The sequence below is a fragment of the Dendrobium catenatum genome, unplaced genomic scaffold (assembly GCF_001605985.2).
Source record: "Dendrobium catenatum unplaced genomic scaffold, ASM160598v2 fragScaff_scaffold_822, whole genome shotgun sequence".
Lineage (NCBI taxonomy): Eukaryota > Viridiplantae > Streptophyta > Magnoliopsida > Asparagales > Orchidaceae > Dendrobium > Dendrobium catenatum.
The window spans coordinates 181,782-199,215 of record NW_021319284.1 but is presented as its reverse complement, the minus strand read 5'-3'; the positions used below and the strand labels follow the sequence as shown (position 1 = coordinate 199,215).

The 17,434-nt window shown below is 35.4% G+C and overlaps 1 protein-coding gene across 3 annotated transcripts in view; it reads right to left on the bottom strand.

The window, feature by feature from the left end:
- LOC110100105 (UDP-N-acetylglucosamine--dolichyl-phosphate N-acetylglucosaminephosphotransferase) overlaps window positions 1–17,434 on the bottom strand; it is a 39,498-nt gene that overhangs the window by 8,999 nt on the left and 13,065 nt on the right. The window lies entirely within an intron of this gene.

Here is a 17,434-nt window from a genome sequence, read left to right as displayed (position 1 = left end):
TTATAAGCTTCCTATAATCTTCCTACACCTATTCTTAAGGTACAACATCATCAATCTCATACCAAATTTTGATTTTTTTATTAATGAATTTCAGATTTAAATAAAATATAAATTATATGAACCTAAAAATTCATCCAATTTATTCTAAATCCTTCTAAAACATTCCCCTTTCTTATACATATAAACAAATAATTATTATTTTCGGAATTAAATCATAAAATAGTTAAGAAAATTATTTTTTTCTCAAAATTGCAATTTCTTTTATTTAGAGACATCTCTAAATCATTAGGAATAGCTTTAGTGAACATGCAATCCTAGAATCCCTAAGTTAGGAAAACCCTAAGCTTTCCCTAATTTTTAAAATTAAAATTCCTTAAGAAAACTTTGCATTTCTTAATCTAAAACCCTTCCCTCACATTCTTCTAACAATCCCTACAAAATAAAACATAAAAAGAGAAACCATAATTTCGGATTTAATTTTTTTTTTCTTAAAAAATCTTAACATGTAGGGAATAAAACCATAGATCCAAACAAACCCTAAAAGTTTTCTAAAGAAATCCCTAAGAAAATCAAACCCTAAAATTTCTTACTTCAATAAAACTCAAGAAAAATTATATATTCTTCAAAAAGAACTTACCTTTTATCTTCCTCAAGCCTTCCCCTACATTTTTCCTAAAGAAGCTCGCCGGAAAACCCGCCGGCCGCCGGCCTTGGAGTTCCTCCCGCCGCTTCCTCCTCTCTCCCGTAGCCCTCTCTTGTGTTCGGCCAAAAAAAATCACCAAGGGACCGAAATAATCGGTCCCTTAAGTGATATGAGGGCTTAAGAGAAGGGTTGAGAGGGAAATTACGCATGTACCCTCACTAGAATCATTTTCCTTAAGAGGTCTTAGGGGTAAAAATGGAAAATCTAGCCAGAATTTACTTAAACGATCTTTGACGAATTTTAATTTCAAAACCGTACGAAATTGGATATAAGTTCTTTATACCGTTTCGATCGAAATTTCGTGACAAATTTAATAAAATTTATTTAATTTGACGACATCGAAATTTCACTTAAGTTCGTCGCGGCGCATCGATATGCGTGCGACGCACTCAAATGATGAATTCCGGGTTTTACACGAAGTCTATGACATGTGGAATGTCTCTAAGAGGTGGTAACTGATCTGGAAGATCATTGGGGAAGACATCAACATACTGTCCTAAAATAGGTCGAACTTCCTGAGGAATGGGTTCGTTAGATTCGGTGGGAATCTCACAGCCCACTAAGGCGTAGAGAGGGACGACTTGAGTAACCTCAGTAGTCAGAACCTTGGCGGTGAAAACATTCACTCCTTTCTTAAATTTAGCTGGGTTGGATTTCGAGTCATCCATAACCCGGGGCTGCGATGGCAAAAGCTTAATCTTTTTGCCCGCATGTTCAAACACGCAGGTGTTCGAACGCCCAAAAATGTGGACATCGTTATCATAGTTCCAGGGACGACCTAACAAAATTTGTCCAACATTCATTGTAAGCACATCGCACCAAACATTCTCCTTATAAGTGGAGAATGTTATCATAGTTCCAGGGACGACCTAACAAAATTTGTCCAACATTCATTGTAAGCACATCGCACCAAACATTCTCCTTATAAGTGGCAAAGGAGATGGGACGTGGCTTCGTTCTTTCACCTCCAAGGCAGTGGAGTTGACCCATGCTACCTTATATGGGTTGGGGTGAGGAACGGCAGAAAGAGCTAACTGGGATACCATGCAGGAGTAAACAACATTTATGCAGCTACCACTATCCACGATGAGTTTACAGTTCTTGCCTTTGATCTTGGTGTATGTATGAAAAATCGAGGTCCTACACTAGTCATTCGTGGGTGTCGGGTGGGATAGCGCACATCTCACCACGCAGATGGGAGAGGTATCCAATTTCTGAAGGCACTGGAGGACAATAGTGTCGTCATCCTCCTCGAAGTATTCGCCTTCATCCTCGACCTTGTGGATCTGATCAACCTCGGGCTCGAAATCATCCTCAGTAATCTCCTCGATGATTGAGACTTTCTATGGACTAGAGCACTGAGAAGCGATATGTCCATACCCCTAGCATCGAAAGCACTTGGTCCTCGAACTGGACCAAGGGGTATTCGGGGTGGGAGGTTTGTTTCTAAAATCAGATCGAGATGCAGGACCCATGGGTGGTTAGTTCATGCTCCCAGAAGTGGGTCGGGTAGCAGAAGTGTGCGGGGTGGAACGACCAGCTAATCTGTAGAAGGGCTTAGAGTCATGTGAACGGCTCGGGTGCTGTGAACAGGTCTCCTCTAAATCAAGCACTAGGTTGTAGGCATTCTCCAGTGTCGTGATGTTCTGGGCAAACAACTCATTGTGAAGATCCTCTCGAAACCCGGTACGAAACATAGATAAGATATGTGTGGGGTTGGTAGAGGTCTCCCCTTTGCAACGAATCAAGAAGTCATCGAAATAGGCGATGTACTCCTTCACTGGTTTATTGCCTTGAGTAAGCCTATTCCAAATGTCCAATAGTCGGGGGAAGTACGAGGGAGGCAAGTACTTCTGCTTGAGTTCCCGCTTCATGGACGACTAATCGGTAATGGGGTAATCGTTCCTAGCTTCCCTAAAGCTCTCTAAGTTGGTCCAAAACTGACTAGCCCTACCCGTGAGCTTCATCTCCGAAAACTAACATTCCCAGCCTCAGAGATGTCATACCACTTAAAAAAACTGTCCATACCTTTGACCCAGTCCAGGAAGAGCTGAGGATCGAGTGTGTCATCAAAGGTAGGAGCGTTAACTTTAATATTTTTCATGAGTGGCATATCTGGATCATGACGTGGGTCATGTCCGTGGTAAGGTACTCGATGATTGGCACGATACTGCCTCTCATCCAGATAGGTCTCATCCCCATAAATAGAAGGTGGTCTAGATGGGGTGTAAGGAGTAGGGTGCTCTCTAGCTCGCTCAATTGTGTCAAACCTCTCAGTGGTGTTCATACGAAGTTCAGCTAGGTCGACTTGGTTCTCCTTGAGTTGCAGACTAATGTTGTTCATTTGACCTACCAACAAGTCTAAGATCCTTCCTAGTTGTTCCGGGTCCATTGGGATCTACTACGGGACACCTAAAGTGACTAGGATGTAATGGGAAGCAATTAATATAAGTAAAACACAATGATGCTATGCAAAATGATGGGAAAAACAAATAGGGCAGCAACTCAAATGACACCAATGCGATGACTAAAATGCCGAAAAGAGAAACTACCAGGAATCCTAACACATGCAAGACCATACCATGCTCTGATACCAGATGATGTAGAACTACGTATGAATGTGATGATTTGTAAGATCTTGCACAACTCTTGATTAGAGAATAATGAGGAAAACAACAAACATTAAAAACGACGAAGTAAAATGAAAGAAGGGTCACGCCCGCTTAGGCTAAGTCACATAACCAGAGATTTGAAACTTTAAAATAAATTAGAAAATAACATCACGCCGGAATAGTAGTTTCAATAAAAATACATAAATTAACAGTAAGAATTAGTAAGCAAAGAAGTACACTCAAATCTCTACACTTACTAAGCTTTAGCAGAAGCAGATGGAGGCGTCATTCGTGACTACAATCAACTCACAAGAAAGATTAGGCTTAAGAAAGACACCAAGAGGAAGAGTAGGAAACCTTCGTCAAGGATCGACGGCAATCCACCACTCGATGATCTCTAACTGTTCTTCAATAGCTTCCACTAACGTGTCTAAGATTCGTTCGATGTAATCTTCTACGGAGTGATAAATCCTCGGGTTGACGTCGAAGAAGGTTGAATGTAAGATGCACACAAATCCGTGCTCGTCGAAGGAAAGGTCGTATTTAGTTTCTGGATCCGCCATTCATGGATGCCAAGGATGATCTCTTCCAAAGGGTGTTAGCAGTCTCGAATTTTGTTGAAGAGCAAGAAGTTTCTCTTTAACTTGTAGTGGGACAGCAACGTGTGGCCGGCCTAGGGAAGGAGCCGTTATTACGTCCTCCGACCGGATGCAAAGGAACATCCGGTCCTCGGCAAAAAAATGCCTGTACCGAGGTGTACCAAGTTTTTTTCAAAAAAAACTCGGTACACCACGGTACAGGCATTTTTTTGCCTAGGACCGGATGTTTCTTGCATCCGGTCAACCGAACCAAATAAAATCGCCTAGGGAAGAGGGAGAGGAGTAGTAGATCAAGTGGGGGAACACAAGTAGAAAATATAAAATAAATTTCATATTCTCAATGGGAGGGATTTAGGAATTATTCCCACTTTAATTCTAAGAGAAAGAGGCTTGAATTTAAGAAAGAAATCAAGAGGTGGGGGATGACAGGGTTTGGCCAAGCAAGGGGAGGAAGCAAGTGTCTAGGTGCAATGTATTTTGGAATAAGGGATTTAATTTAATCAATCTATCATTGATTGATTGATTTAAATTAGGACCATTCCAAAAAGGATTAAGAGGAAATAGGAAAGATTTGAAATCTAGATTGGATTTAATTTCAAATTCATATACATTCAAAAGCAATTGGAATTAAATAGGGAAGGGTGGAAGAGTTTGGCAATAAATCCAAGTGGATTTATTTGAGCGGGGCCGACGGCATCATGAGGGTGGGAGGGAATTGTGGAATCCTATTTTGGGTTTATGAATTAGGAAGGATTTAAATTAACTCTAATTTAAATTTGAAATTCAAATAGGGTTAATTTAGAAACTTTCCTAAAATAGATTTGAGAATTTTAGAAAGATTTTAAATTTCAAATTGATTAAATTTGAATTCAAAATCTATCCCAATTAACCCAATCCAAATTAGGCAATGGAAATCTAAGGGGAAGAAGGCTATGGCCGGTGGGTGGAGGGGGTTTCGGGTAAGGTGGCCGGCGGTTAGTGGGGAAAATTTTGTGGAGCTCGGTTGGGAAGAGACAATGGCTTGGAGATGGAGATGACTTGGATGTAATGATGTCCAATAGTGGTGGTGGAAGGGGAAAGGAAAAAGATAAGGAAGAAAACCATGAACCCGGCCGTCTCCAAGGTTGTTGGGTGATCCGATCTCCCTCTCCTAGGGATTTCTCTCCAATCAAATTCTCAAGCTCTCACAAGAACTCATCCAAAGAAGAAATTTTAATCAATCATTCATTACCTTGAAAATAAAACAAGGGGTTATAAATAGCCTAATACATGAGACTCAAAAAATAAAAGACGAAAATGCCCTCGGGACTTACATATGAGTATATGACATCCCTTTACTAGAAGGGTACAATAAAATAACATAAAAAATAAAACAAATACAATGACACAAATAAACATAACATGAATAAAAAATACAATGACTCGATCGTGGCCGTAGATCGGCGGCCACGCCTCGGATAAACCTTCCACGATCTGATGTCCCCATCACTTCATCCAGCGGGATACTAAAGCTCTAATAATAAGTGTGATTAACAAGTGATGCATATCTGTCATCCCATCTAGTCATCCCAAAAAACAAGGAAATTTGTTATTTATATTATTTACCAGCAAAGCCTTAAAGCTTACGAACAAGCTAATAAACCAACCATCCTACAATAATAGCACTGCCTCCCAACTGGGTTGGGCAGGCCTTTTGCACAACAATACTCTTCCCCAAATCCCATGGTTCATTGATGCTTTCCACTGCTCTCAAAGCACTGTCACTATTAACTATCGAGAACCAACAGTATTTACTCATCACTATCCTGGTGCTATGCTGTTATAAAAGTCATTGTATGTAATATCCATAATTTCATGTTATGTGCTCTAGCACCACAAACTGCCCAAGGGCTGCTTGCAGCCCCAATACAGTATTAGCCGACTGAGAAGCCTACATAAGGGCTCCTTGCAGTTGTAGGGGCTACTTGCAATGATACATTAGTGTTATGCAAATCGCTAAACTAACTTCATCGAGGTGGTTGGCCAAAACACAATCTCATGCAGTTCCCAATAAATTTTTGGGTACTGCAATTCGTAAATCGATGAAGTTTGAAGTGGCAATTGAAGAAGAATATTTAATATTTCTCTTGGAGTTTATGAGAAAAAATTTCAAAGCTACAAGTGCAATATTTAATTATTTAGGATTTATGGAGCAATTCAAAAATAACCATCGGCCTCTATGTAAATATTCCTCCAAGAGTATTAATAATAGGCAAGTAGTTTTTCCAACGATAAAAGGAAATAATTGGCCTTCAAACGTCAATTTATGTACAGTTATGTCGATAGTTGAGGAACACTGGGTTCTTGCGAAGAAAAAGGAGTTTTTTTCCTGTCTAAACCTCAACAAACATACTCAAGGAATCTAAAAAGTATATAGAGGAACAGTCAATTGCAATGGCAACTTAACCGGGCTTTCCAAGTTTATGGGCCTAGAGTCATTGCAACAAAGGATGATGGTGCCAATCAGGTTAAATGGAAATCTCTAATAACATGACTCCATTGGTACAATAGACCTGTCAATTTCGGATTACGGGTCGGGTTCGGGTCAACCCGGAATTGACCCGGAAATATTTGGGTTCGGGTCAACCCGACCCGTTTTTGTAAACGGGTCGATTTTCCGGACCCGAACCCGACCCGCTTCGGGTTCGGGTCAACCCAAACCCGAAAATTCTGGGTCGGGTTCGGGTCGGGTTTTCGGGTCGGGTCCAATATTGACAGGTCTATGGTACAACTTGCTATTACCATTTTCTGCATTGTTCAACAATAGTAGCAGATTTAAGATGTTGGGTGATGCAGTATAGGCCTTTAAACAAGTCAAATCAGCCCACATAAGCCCAAGCAATCATAGGCCAATTATAAAAATCAAATTAAGCCATAACAAATTCGAATCGGACCCATTTTCAAGCTTTTTTAGGTTCAATTCTATTTATAACCGAATTTCTCCCTTTTTCCAATTTGAATTTATTAGGTTGATTTTATCTTGGATAAGAATAAATTTAAATTCAAACATTTGTATTTAGATTGATTAGTGTTGAATTTAGATGTTTAAATTTATCATAGTAAACCTATTTTTATAAATAAGAATAGGTTGTGTAGTTGTATTATTGAATGATGAGTAAATTAATGCAAATTATTTGTTTTCAATTGTGTTCTCAAGGTCTAAGTTCTGTGCAAGAATCACTCCAACTTGTGTAAGTGTAGTTAATTTTCTTCATCATCTCCATCAAATTTGATATCATAGCCTTTCATATGTAGTGTCACATTAAATTCCCATAATTGGACCCTCCGAAACCCTGAACTAGCCACATCAACCAAACCTTATTCCGTAAAGAAACTAGAATTCTTTAGAGCTAATCTCGTTAATCACACTCACATGCTAACACCATGTTACATATTGCTCACCCTACTTTCATCTCACAATCGTGCAACACATCACAATTTTTGCATCCTGCTTCTACAGTCGCACACATAACAACAAACACCATCCAACCCTCCCCAACTTTCTCATTCACAATCGCTTCTTCCATCAAGTGCAACAATTATATAAAAAGCCCTCACACCCACGATTTTTTTCGTGTGTACTCATATCCTAACACTATCGTTGATAGATCCCAAGCCCTAGATAAGAAAAGTATAGAGTTACATTAGATAGTTGACAACCAGCGTAAACTTGTCAAACAATCATGACATAAACCCTTTAACACATAGTGTTAAAGCCAACTTAATTCCTAAAAATGATACATTGTATGACTTGAATACAATGAAAACTATGCAAGGCTTGTTGCCCTAGTGCTCGTGTGCAGTGATAAATAAGCAAAGGTTCCAACATAATGGATAGATGTGGGCAAATAAGCTAGTACATGAAACTAAAATTAGAATAAGAACATAGAAAATATGTACTCTTACCAACAAATTAATGATATAATAAATATTATTATTTATAAGAAGATGAATATTCTATGTATTCAGGAAATTAAATGGGTTGGGAAAAAAAAGCTAAGGAGTTTGATAGTATATGATTTAAACTTTGGTATTCATGTAGGATTCGTACCGAAAATAACGTATGAATGATTACAAATAAGAGATTGACGGACAATATTATAGAAATTGATAGAATACAAGATAGAATTATATTTTTAAAGATGTTTGTTAATGCTAAGATTATTAATATTATAAGTGCTTGTGCTCCTTAAGTAGGTTTGAATATGTGTTCCAAAATAAAATTTTGATATGAATATGAAGAATTAATGCAAAGGATACCTCTTAAAGAAATTTTTTTTATTAGAGGAGATTTAAATAGACATGCTGGTAGAGTGGAAGAAGATTATGATACATTGTATGGCTTGAATACAATGAAAACTATGCAAGGGTTGTTTCCCTGTTGCTCATATGCAATGATAAATAAGCAAGGGTTCCCATATCATGGATGGATGTGGGCAAAGGTTTGGATATGTGTTCCAAAATAAAATTTTAGAATGAATTTGAAAAATTAATGCAAAGGATACCTCTTAAAGAAAATTTTTTATTGGAGGAGATTTAAATAGACATGCTAGTAGAGTGGAAGAAGATTTTAAAAGCATATGGTGGCTATAAATTTGGAATGACTAATAAAGGTGGTAGGATCATATTAGATTTTGAACTAGCTTACAATTTTATGATTACTAATACTTTATTTAAGAAAAAAGAGAAGTATCTCATCAATTATAAAAATAGGCAAGTAAGACTCAAATTAATTATTTTCTTATAAAAAATAGATCATTTAGATTGCAAAGCTTGTAAAATTATTCTGAATAAAAGTTTATATATCAAATATCACTTATGAGTTTTAAGCATTATGATGAAGACTAAAAAATGTAAAATAAAATAAATTATTATCCTAAGAATATTAATAAAAATATTTTTTAGAGTAAAATTAGAAATCTTATGATTTAAGTTATTCATGAGAAAGCTAATGTTATGTGGGAAAAATATAACTAGTGATATTAAGAATATTACAAAGTATATGCTTGAATAATCAAAAGATAAAACTATTAACAACAATAATAGTTGATTGTGGAATCAAAATGTATAAGAAAAAATCAAAAATAAAAAGCATTTTTATAAAAATTATTTTAGACATAAAAGCTTAAAAATTTGAGAAAGATATAAAAAGACTCATAGGGATTCTAGGAAAGCAATATATTATTCAAAAATTTAACTTCAAGTGATTTATATAATATAATACAAATTAAGGAGAGTGAAATATATATATATATATATATATATATATATATAGCCAAATAAAGAAATAAGAGAAGTAAAGATTTAATTCTAGTGAAGGACATTAAGAATGAACATCAATAAGTATTTTTCTTAGAAGATGAAATTCAACATAAGTGAATGAGATATTTCACTAAATTTCAATGAATATTGTGAGAAAATAATTGACTTTAGTGACCTTAGCACCCTAAATGAAAATAGATATTTTTATTTTTATCGTCGTATTAGTAAAACTGAAATTAGAGAGGCTTTAAAAAAAATGAATTGTGAAAAAGCAGTAAAACATGATGGTATTTCAATAGAAGTGTGAAAATACTTCGGAGATCAAGAAATTTCTTAGCTTAATAAAGTTTTTAATATTATTTTGAATACTAATAAAAGTCAAATGAGTAAAGGAGTGTGTTCTTTTGAATCTAAATTTGTCAATGGGTGATACTTCGGAGCTAGAACCTGTGAGTAAGAATGAAGAGTGCAGGGAGAGTAGAAAGAGCAGAGAAAAAGAACTACAAATCTCAAAACTAACAAAGTATCCACTATCTAAGAAAAATCAGGTCCCCGTAAACCATTTCTCATCATCCCTTATTTATAGGGCTCTAAGAGCTATAATAAAGGCTATATAAAGAAATTGTATAAAATTAGAAGCTACACATAATACTCATAATACAATGTTACAAGCTAATATAAACACATGTCACATCCTAAAAAGTTGGAGAATGATGAAATCAATGAATAAGCTCTCTGTGGGCAAGCTCAATGGTGATGAATAAGCTCCAAGCGAGTTTGTAAGTGAGCCTACATGAATGGTCAGGCGTAACTAATAACCAGTGTTTGAGATCTTAGGTTGCCTTGGGGGAAGAAGATGAGTGGGATAGTGCAGGATTGGAGAGTTTTAGGATGAACAATAGTAGATGAATAGTGTGGGGAGTTGTCGTAATAGGCTCTTTCCTGTAGTTAAGTTGGGCGAGCTTGAATGTTTTGAGGGAGAGCTAATGAGAGAGATGGCGATAGGTGAAGGTTTGACGAGGGTTCTCCTATTCACCCCGTGCTGGGAAGTTTCTTAGTAGGTTTGGACGAGTAGAACCCGCTGATCTCTTTGGTCGAATTACTTTGATGATCCTCATACGAGTGGCCCAAAGGAAACCTTCTTGATAGCGAGCATCATCGTCATGATCTATTTGCTACCTGTGAATGCATTCATGATTATACATATTGGTTCCTATTTCTAAAAATGAAGGTGATATACAAAAGTATGTAAATTATAGATGAATTAAGTTAATGTGTAATAAATTAAACTTATGGGAAAATAATTAAGCATAGATTACGACGTGATACTAATGTTTCTCCAAATTAGTTTATATTCATGCCGAGTAGGTCTATTATGGAAGCTATACATTTGTTGAGAAGTTTGATGGAAAAGTATAGGATCTACATATGATATTTATTGATTTAGAGAAAGCATATGATAAAGTTCTAAGGGAAATGCTTTAGAGAGTTCTAGAAAAAAAAAAAAAAGACTTAATAATGATTATATTAAGTCATTAAAGATATGTATGCATTAGTTGTTACTTGTGTTCAAACACAAGGTGGTTTGATAAAGTATTTTTCTATTTTAATTGAATTACATCAAAAACCAACTTTAAACCCATATCTTATTGCATTAGTCACAGATGCTCTTACTAGACATTTGCAAGAGGATGTATCTTGGTGTATGCTTTTTGCCGATGATATTTATCTTGTTTACAAGACTAGAGAGGGAGTTGATGAAAAACTTGGATTATGGAGGTGAACTTTAGAGTCTAAATGCCTTTGTTTGAATAGATCTAAAATCAAATACATGAAATATAATTTTAGTAGTAATAGATCTAGTGGTGTGACATTGGGTGATCGTCCTATGTTAATAAAGGTAAAAGTAGGCCTATATATATATATATATATATTTATTTATTTATTTATTTTTATTTTTTTCTATTAAATTTAAAAGAGAATGTGACTTAATATGACACAATGGAGAAAAAAGATTCATATAGCCGACCCTACATAGAGAGATGCAGGCTTCTTGTTGTTGTTACCATATCCACTTACCCTATGTTTGCTTAGTTCCCTACACTCCTAAAGCTACTAAGTACGCTACTAAAACTTCTCCCTCATAGTCGTAGAGTGTTTCCCTCACATCCACACATTTTTGGTATTCCCCCATACAACCACTACCCCAACCGCATAACAACCAGCTCTCTTGTTGATGTAGAACGATAAGGGAGGGGGTCATATGAATTTCAAATTCTAGGGGGAGAAGGAAAACAGGCGGCATGCATTGATTTGGGGAGTGGATTGGTAGAGTTAATGCTCTCCTAAATTGAATTTCAGTTTTAGAAAGAGAGATAATTACTCCAATTTAATTTGAAATTGATTGGGATTGATTTAAGGGGTTTCCTAAATTAATCCTAGATATTTAGGAAAGAATTTAAAATTTGAATTTGAATTCAAATCAAATTGATTCTCTTTCCAAAATTATCTATAATATTTTAGGAAAGTAGGTTATCAAAGCGAGATTGGCTTCAATCAAGAGAAAGAGGGGTTAATGGCCTTAATTGGTGGGATGGAGAATTAATTAAGGAGAGAATATGGAAAGGGGAGGGGCCGGCCATGGGTGGAGGGAAAGATAATGTCCACATTCGAGGTATGTGGATCAAGCATTAAATAGGATAAATAGGATTAGAGGCATTGAATCTGAAATTAATTTCAGATTGTGAGTAATTGGAGGAGGCTCCCTAATGTATAATTTATTAAATATGAAAGGTTTTGAATTTTAAATTTATTTAAATTCAAAATTAAATGACTTTCAAATTAACAAAATCTAATTTAGGAAGGTAATCAAGAGGGAGTTTGGATGGATATGAAATTCAAATTAGATTAATTTGAATTTAAAATCTTTTCAAATTAATGGCAACCTAAATAAGGAAAGAGGAATTTTTGGAGGGAAGGAGGTGGTCTGATGAGTGGGTTGAACCATGGTGGATCTCGGCCAATGGGAAGAGGGAACGGAAAAGGTGGCAGTTAGGGTTGAAGTTGGGTGGGGTTAGTGAAAAGGGTGGCCACAAGGTGACCAGCGGCTTGGAGGGGGGAAAGGGGGAGGTGACGGTTTAGAGAAATAAGGAAAAACAAAACAAAGAAAGAAAGAAAAAAAAAAAAAGATAGAACCGCGAGCCTTGTACTCTTCCAAAGACTGACGGGTGATGCGTTGCCCTTCACCAAGGGACTTCAAGCCACGAGCCCGGGCTTATCCTGCGGCAGATGAAAACTACGATTTCCTCCATAGGAATTCTCACTAACGTCCTCCTAAAGAACAAAAGTGCAGAATAATTTTTTTATTAAAAATCCATCATACCTAATACAAGAGAAGGGGCCTCTATATATAGGCCTCAAAAGAAACTAAAAAACAAATTTGCCCCTTGGGATTACACAAGACAAGACTCTTAAATAAAAAGATAAAAAGGGAAAAAAATATAAAATTAAATCAAAATACAATTAATAAACTAACATAAAACGGAGTGATATCGGCCGTCGATCGTTCGTCTCCTCCTTTGAAAATCTTCATGATCAGATATTCAGATGTCTGCATCACTTGTCAACCACTCATGCTACACTGTTGTTTCAATCTTATTTGACATATCCCTTATAGCCACGCAATGACACTCCCACAACTACAATCTAAAAACAACATCCTTGACTCTAACTTTTTTTTTAAAGTTATTCGTCTAACTGAAACCTCAATCTCAGCATCAACATGTGCACGACAACACGACTCCATAACCACTCACCATTGACTATCATAGCCACCAACTACTAAAGGAATATCTTCTATTTGCACAAAGATCAAAACTTTTTTAATGTGGCAATACTATAATAAGGTATAATCTCTATTGATGTTAGGATAATTGTACATCTGTAGCAAATCTATAGTTCTGCACAAACAACTTATTAGTTGATCTCCTGGCCTAGCTAGTCTTATAATTTATCATATTTGATAGGAACAACATGCAGGTGAGCTGAGTATTCCATAAAGTTCTTTTGTTAATTGTTAAAAGTTCTAAAACAAAGTTATTTTCTATATATTCAAAAGCAATGAACTTGAATTTGATAGTGAAAGAAAATTATTTATTTTTTGCAATAATAATTGCTTATAACTATTTCAAGAAAATTTGTTTACATATCATTTAGATGTCAAATTAAGTTATACTTTGTAACCTACAAAATTAATGTTTTCAATAATATCACTCTAGAACAAGTCAAAAATATAATCTTGGAGAATATCTTGCCAAAAATGATTGCTTTAAAGAATAGACACCAATCGTCTGCTTGGTATTGATAAAAATCACATCTTTAAAGAATAAACTTAGATGACAAATCAATAGCCTAGAGAATAACGTGAACACTGACCACTATTAAAAAATGATGAAAAATATCACACAAATATGTGCAAATGGGGCAATCTACTAGTAGACATCATAAAACAGAAAATTTCATCTAATACTAAAGCAAATTCTAGGATCCTTGATGAGGTATTGGGAATTTAAACCAGCCTGCATAGCCCACCTATCATGTTGTAGGCCAAAAGACATCCTTCATTATCAAGGACATGCTCAGAACAATATTACTAATCAAAACCATCCACGCCAAAGATAAGACTAGTATAGAGAAGACACTCAAAGAACACCTACAGTCGGTTAACATCATCCAACTGATGATCTTCATGATACTGCCCATAGAATTAAGGTCAATGTTCCCATATTTGAGTGTATTCAAGATTAGGGATATGAGATAAACAGCTTCTTTGCACTACAAAGTCTACAATGAATAAAATGTGTCAAAATTTTCAAAATAAATTTATCAAAATCAACTAAATGATGCTGAAATATCATTTGCTAACAACAAAATATGGTTCCTATCTTACCCAAAAAAAGTGTTAAATAACATGACCAACTCAGAGTTTCTCAAAGAAAGGAAATAAGTGAAGTATGATATGAATGAGAAAATGATGGTACATATAATATATAATATATAATAATTAAATGGGGTAAGGGTCTCTTGAGAGACATTTGAGTTGAACATCAGGATGGATTAAATTTGCTGCCTGCATATTAATAAGGAAGATATCAAATTCAACATAATTTACAAATACATTATTTAAACTAGCCTTTTTGGTCTAATAGCCATTATCATATCACCTGCATGTCAAACTATACTGTAATGCCTGAAAGTGATAGATGCCAACCATATTGATAACTTGGGTTATCAAAGACAGAGATGAGGAATTACACCAATGCAAGCTTAGTAATATAATTGAACAAAATAATGCCTAACTAGCTGAGCCACTTGTAGATAAATAAAAAGCACCAGTGAATGTAGCTGAACCTAAGAGTGTAACTAAGTCAAGCTGAATAGTGAGCCAGCTCGAGCAAAACTTAATAAATGACTTACGAATTGAGCTTGATGAACTAATGAACCAAACATAAACTAGCTCTGACTCAAATTGTCAGCCTAAACCATAACTAATGAGACATAAGAGCTACATTTGACTTGTAAAAGACCTTGCAAAGAATTTATATGGCATAGAAGATGAGTCATGGAGCATATATTATATTAGAAAGGTTGTTTAGAATTGCTTAAGAGTTAAAGATTCTCAGCAAGAGATCTATGTTTGTAATTGAAACAAATGTAAGGTGAATGTCAAGTATATAAGAACATTTGAGAGGATGAAAAAAGTAATAATAAGGTAGTAGAGACCATAAATAAGGTCGTCATGAGTCTAACATAGCTTGTCAAGGCCTTTATGGACCTTATCAAGAGGTTGTTATGTATTATCAAGAAGAAACCATGTCTTTCCAAGGAGGTAATGCTCATTAAGCATTACCAATAGCTTAAAAATAAGCATTCAATGCCAGAAAGTTGTAAATATGTGAGAACAAAGAAGACTATCAAATGAAGTCCTATAAGCCTCCATTGGTTGTTTTATATTAAGTAATAAGTGATTTTTAAGTTGTTGGGACTTAGTCTCCTAGGAACATTATTCATCTATTATATTATTTAGCTAATATTATTGTGGAAGAAAGAGGAGAATTCTGATATAAGTGGTCGCCTAATAGAAACATGTCTCGATTCATACGATATATTACCAAGATAAAATGTCTTATCAAGGCAGATAAATATATTTTCGAGATGGTAAAATATAATATGAGATGATAAAAGAAGGAAAAACTTTACCTTTGGGTCAAGGAATTCATCTGCTTAATCATGAGGTTATTAAGAGTGTTTATGTAGTGTAGCCAAGGGAATGTCATTAAGCTCCAAAGTAATATTAGAGATGTTATAATAAAAATGTATACGAAATTTTTGAATGTTTTATACACTTAGGTACCTTAGATTAGCTAAGTGTTGAGAAAATTTGTTGGAGGCCAAAGAGGCGAGGTGATCAAAAAAGGTGTCCAAGGTAGTTGGGAATGCCATCGAGATAGCTGCGAAATTTTGTGATGGGATATGATTTCATTTTATATGTTTTTTGTATTTTGAGAATTTTGTTAAACTGATATTTTGTGATTTTGTACTTTGGGACATAATTTTATTGCATCTACTTTCTTATTTTCCAATATTGCTATTATTTTCCTGCTAAAATCCTTCATTTTTCATTTACGCAATTCTGTGTTCGTGAGGCTTACGCCTCAGACCGCCTCGAGGCTTACGCCTCGCCTCACGGACGAAAACCGCCTCGAGGCGCAGTTACGCAATTTTAAACCTTGAGATGGATTGCAAGTTAGTGTTAGCAAGGTGTTGAGACAAGTTTTGAAGGTGTATGAGATGGATGGAGGTGTCGACAAGAAGGATTTTAAGGACGTGTGCAATAGGCCATGAAGAGTTGCAAGGTAGGCTACCAAGACAATGTCGTCAAGGAACCTAGAAGCTATGTGCAAGAACTGGATGTTAGGTAAGGAGTGTAGTGATGTGGTAAAAAGGAAAACAAAGAAGTTTATTTAAGGGAGAAAACAATATGAGAACATAATCTATGTTGAGATGGTTCTTTGAGACAATGCGCAAGAGAGATAGTTGAGGACTACTAAGAAAGAACATTGCACCATAGAGATGTTAAGATATTCTTGAGAATTTGTATGAATGTTGAAAATTCACCAAGAGTATATAGATTGATGATGGATACTTATATATGTAGTTGGAGGAGGCGTATAGGGAAGATACTAAGAACTTGATCCATTGTTTACTAATATCAGAGAATTCATCCACCTTTGCAATAGAAAAAAAATAAAGGGGATAAAGCTTTATATATATTCCATATTTTAAAGATAGAGGTGTTAAACCTCATGTAATACTCAAAACTATGTATTAGATCTGAAGAGACATTATATGAGTTAGAGAAGAAACAATTAGCTAATGCAATAAAGAGTCTTCTTGTTTTGCAGTTTACTTAGTCCTCTAATAGTTGGGGGTATGTGAAGGAGAAGGCCCTTGAATATGATAATTGATCACAATTTGTAAGCATTGACGCTACACGACTTAAGTACTATGCTCATTTAATGATGTCTTTTTAATATAAGAAAAACATTGGGATTGTACAAAGTGCCTTATAATAGTAAGGGAATTAAATAAAGTGACAATCGACTACAACAGCAACAGCATGATTTGAAACTCCCTCAAAATTCCGTTAGTGCATAATGAGGAGGGTTGTTATAATTAATGCATGTATATTTATAATTGTACTTCTCCGGCAACATGGATAGATGCATCTATCTTTTATACACATTCTACAAAGATGAACTATGCACGTCTACAGAGAAAAAAATTGGGACGGGGATTTCAGCAAAATACAAGGGGGAGCCGACACTCAAGCCAGAAAAGAAGTTATAGTTAATAAGTTGGTCTAGCAACACCTTATATTTAAGTATACTGTTTCATATCTAGGAAGGTAACATGTTAATTGCTATTATTTTATAAGATCTTTTCATGCTTGCATGTGTTTGGATAAAACTTTCTTGTTTATATCAGGATTTTGTTTGCTTTTATTATAAATATAAGATCATTTAAAATTAGGAAATGGCTAGAAAATTAGATCCCCCTCGCCAAACCTTGAGTTACTACTCTTTGGCCGTGAACCACTACTCCATAGATATTGAAAATGTGAGGTACATAAACTAAGGAAAACAAAAAATTGATGCCCA